The sequence below is a fragment of the Grammomys surdaster genome, unplaced genomic scaffold (genome assembly GCF_004785775.1).
Source record: "Grammomys surdaster isolate TR1022 unplaced genomic scaffold, NIH_TR_1.0 261, whole genome shotgun sequence".
NCBI classification, from domain to species: domain Eukaryota; kingdom Metazoa; phylum Chordata; class Mammalia; order Rodentia; family Muridae; genus Grammomys; species Grammomys surdaster.
In genome coordinates this window covers 3825222-3829441 of record NW_021604702.1, presented here as the reverse complement: position 1 = coordinate 3829441, position 4220 = coordinate 3825222, and the positions used below count along the sequence as shown (strand labels likewise).

Sequence of the window (4220 nt, the reverse complement as noted above, 5' to 3'; positions counted from 1 at the left end):
ACCTAAAACCTAAAAGTACTTAAAGCTTGAAGGAGCTCTAAGACTGTACAGTGAAGGTAATGCCTTGTCTTAAAGTGAGGATGTTGGGGTCAGTGAAGGTAAGCAATTTGCCTGGGGGCTGTGGGCTTGGGCAAGCTGACAATCCTTTGTGATGGTGCTGTGCCCCATCCCAGTAAGGGCCTGAGTTGAGGCTCCTTGACAGCTGCAGGAGTTTCATCAATAGATGTTAGCCATACCATTTCCTGTCTTGAGAGTGTGAACTCAGAACAAGCTTGTTTTCAGCGAGATAGACCACTGTACTTCTGTGTGAAGCTTTTGGTAAAATGCTCAAGAGACCAAGCATACCATGCGAGTGGTTCTTAAACATTTCTGCCCATTCCAATTATCTGGGTTTAGTTCACAAAATGCTGAGACTCTGGCCACACTATTGATTCATAACATCAAAATGCAGGTTGATGTCTGTGTGGGGGACTATTGGATAAGGTAGTTCTCACAGTGCTATAGGGCCTACGCTTTACTTTGCTATCTGTCAGTGGTTGCTTTTGGCCTCTTACTATTTCTTCCTCTGTGAACTAAACTAAGCTGCCTACATATGTCCTATACAAGAGACGGTATCCCTCCTGGGCGTTGCTTTGCATGTCCAATGATTAACTTTTGTTGAGGGAAGACTATACCATCAAGGCAAATGACTGTGTATCTATCTTTGCCTTTGTGAGGGACAAGTAATTCTACAACATGTGGCTTCCTGCTTGTCTGTACACCCCCCACCACACTGCACGTCTGCCCTTCCATGAGCAAAAGTTTCACTCTTGAAATTAGTGGGTGACCTTTCTTGTTTTTCATATACCCGAAGGAAAAGACGCATTGCTATCAAATAGTTTTATGACCAGTTTCTACAAGGCAGGACAGAGTCTTAAAGCAAGGCCTGAACAGTACTGGCTCCAGAATAGGAGGAAGACCGTATTTTCACTGCTGACTGCTGGGCAGGCACTCACTTTCTGAATGCTCCCAGCATCTCTGTGATTTCTATGACATGTCCAGGTGCCATGTGCAGAGACAACTATTCTCTTTCTACTTCATTCCAAGTAGAAGGATGAACTGCAGTGACCAGAATGTCTGCCTTTCCCTGGAGACTTGGGACTTGAGGCTCATTGCAGAGCCATATTGCCCCTTTCCTCTCAGGAACAGCCCGATGTTTCAATGAGGAGGAGCTAAATAAAACCTTCATCTAGAGAAACCTGGTATGAGAAAGAGAAGAAGACATGTCCAGCAGAAGGAATGGTAAACTTAGTCAGAAGGAGGGAAGAATGCAGGAAGAGCCGGAGTCTGTAGGTAGCTAGCCTGGCCACCATTCCTCACCAAGGCTCCTTCTGGCTGTCTCCTCTTACAACAACCCCACCCTCCATGTGCTTCCCTACAAACATAAAGAAAGTTCTAGCACTCTTGGCAGCCAGAGAAAATACTCTGATCCAGATGGCCTAAGGTGATCTTGTGTTTGGTTTTTCCAGTGAAGACACATATAACTTAGGTAACACCTCTTTCAACCCTCGCTAGCTTTAGGAAATTCAGCCTTGTACACCCAATGGAGGGAAAAAATCACCAGGTTAAGTATTAATGCTATAAAATCTAGTGTAGGAAGTAGCCATTTATTATATTTTTCTTTATACAACGGAGAAGCAGCAATTTTATAAAATCCCCCAAAGCAAAACCTGTATATTGTGTCACATGTAGAAAAAATTTATTTGTAAATATTTTTCTGTGAGTAATTATTTTTTAGTCATTTAATTGAGATTTTATTTCTTGGTATCTAGGGAATAATTGATGTTTTTAAAAGGTAAGTCTTTGAGAATTTGGAGGCTCCTACATGTGTTTTAATCATATAAGCCTCTCCTTCCTGGAGCTATTTCCCCCTTTCTACCCACCCAACTTTGTGCCCTTTAAAAAAAAACAAGAGGAGAAGAAGAAGGAGGAGGAAGAAGAGAAGGAATAGTAGAAGGAGGAGAAGAAGAAGGAGGAGGAGGAGGAGAAGGAAGAAGAGGAAGAAGAAAAGGAAGAGAAAGAGGAGGAAGGAGACTAATTTGTGTTGCCCCAACACTGCTGGGTGTGTGCTCTTCCACTGGAGCATAGCCCATTTATAAGGATATAGACTCTTAGCTAAAATTCTCTCTATCCCATGGCTAAGGGTAGTACTATGAAACCCCACAAGGACAAGAGAAAAAAGGAGATAATCATATCAAAATGATGTCACAGATTAACTCACTAGAAGGTTCTTCTAAGATAATGCCTATAATTAGGACGAGTCTAACACCAGGCCACGATAAGGCTGCTCTGATGCAAAGAGCCATGACTGTCCTCAGCAGACCTGAGCTCCTGTTCCACTGGCAGCTTCCTAATCTGGAAAAGGATGACAGTAACTGTGTCTCATGAATGCTGACATGCTGTGGACGAAGGACTACCATTCCTGTCACATTGAAAGTATTACATAGGAGTTATCATTTTGTTTAAGATAGGATGGCTACTGCATAGTCATTCTTGCTTGCTTGTTTGTTTGTTTTACTTTGAGAAATTATAATTGAAAAATCTGTTTCACACACAATTTTCATTATATTTCCACTAATTGGTAATTCTCAGAAAATCTATCCCTGCCCTCAGTTTTGTTATGAGATAAATACAATGTAAATGGCATTTTTATCATTAGTAGATGTGACTTATATTATCTGTGTTAGAGTTTTTCTTTGTAGTAAATTGTCTTTTCCTTTAAAAGCAGAAAACAGCATTTTATAATTCCAAGGAGATTTCTATATTTAAAAAATCTAATTCCTTTTGGACTAAGTTTGAGTTTCATGTAATCCTAAATACCAAAGAAATTAATAATCAGTAACCTTATCTATTAGCATATATTTCTAATAATATTATTTTAATCCTACATACAATAAACCATGGTTACTTTAATAAAAACAGGAAGCGACTTGGGACCTGTATTTCTAAAGAACAAATGTTTAAATGTCATGTAGTTTGGAAATCACTTGTATAACTTGAACTCTTCCTCTGTATGTCTTTTGAATATGTTTTAGGACACTTGTAAATAAGCTGTAAATTTGTTGATATTCCAATTATAGCATTAAATAGTAAGATCTTTAGGTAAGGATGTTCAAACATACTGCTGTTTTGTTCTGAACTTATTATTTTTATATTTTCCTCTCTGGGTAGCTCTGGCTGACCTGGAACAAGCTTTGCAGACCAGCCTGATTTCAAACTCCCAGAGAGCCATCTGCTTCTACCTCCCAAGTGCTGGGATTAAAGGCAGGCACCACTACCACCAGGCAACACTGAAGTTATTCTCTGAGGACTCAGAGCTCTGCCTGTTTGGAGGAGCTGGTGACTGTGTGTGCTCCTGAGGTTCTACTTCCCTTCTTAACATTCCTTAACTAGTTTTTCCAAAGAGAAGAGATGCTTGTCTGCATCTCCTGGCACAAGTTTCCTAATAGATTCTGCAAGTTCAAAAAGACATTCTGTATTTCTTCCACTTGGACCAGCTGCATTGAAGTCGTGTTCAGCAATGTCTTCCAGAGGTGCAGAACCAAGTTAGTTAAGATTTCCATACAATGTAGAGCACCAGCAAACAAAACACTGAATAAGTTTTGTTGAGGGACCTTTTGGATAAAACAATGACCCTTGTAGTTCTGGAGCCTCCTTTCTCTCTGAATTCAAGGTAGTTTTTACATCTTCTTCTTTTCCTATGGATAGAGTGTAAGCAACGCCCCCACAATCTTCAACAAGAGCAGAAACCCTTGCAGGCTTGTGAGGCTCCCTGTGTTAATCAGTGATGCCCTGCCAGAAACACCAGCTATTGTGATGTAAACAACCAGCTTGTCCTGGTAGAGGAAGTCCACCTTCCAGATGAAGGACCTGTAACCAAATACCCACATCTTTTAAGACTCTGGCTGGTACCCCAGTGTCAGAATGGGACTGCTGCCAACAGCTTGGGGACCCACACTTGTTTTCTGAGACAGAAATCAAGATAGTTAAAAGACACTGATTTGAGACAAGAGAGTGGATATTATAGATAATATCCACTGTCAGCTATTCTAATGAATGTTGGGATTCAGTGTGACTGTGAAGAAGCCAGTAGAGTAGGTATCCATGTATCGCAAATCCCCACAGGCATTCTGAGAACTCCCTGGTGCTAAATGCCAAAATTAGAGAAGACAGTAAAAGGA

General features: G+C 40.7%; 1 pseudogene; it reads right to left on the bottom strand.

Moving 5' to 3' along the window:
• Positions 1-3402: 3402 nt before the first annotated feature.
• Positions 3403-3929, bottom strand: LOC114627891 (annotated as a pseudogene).
• Between the last annotated feature and the right edge of the window lie 291 nt (positions 3930-4220).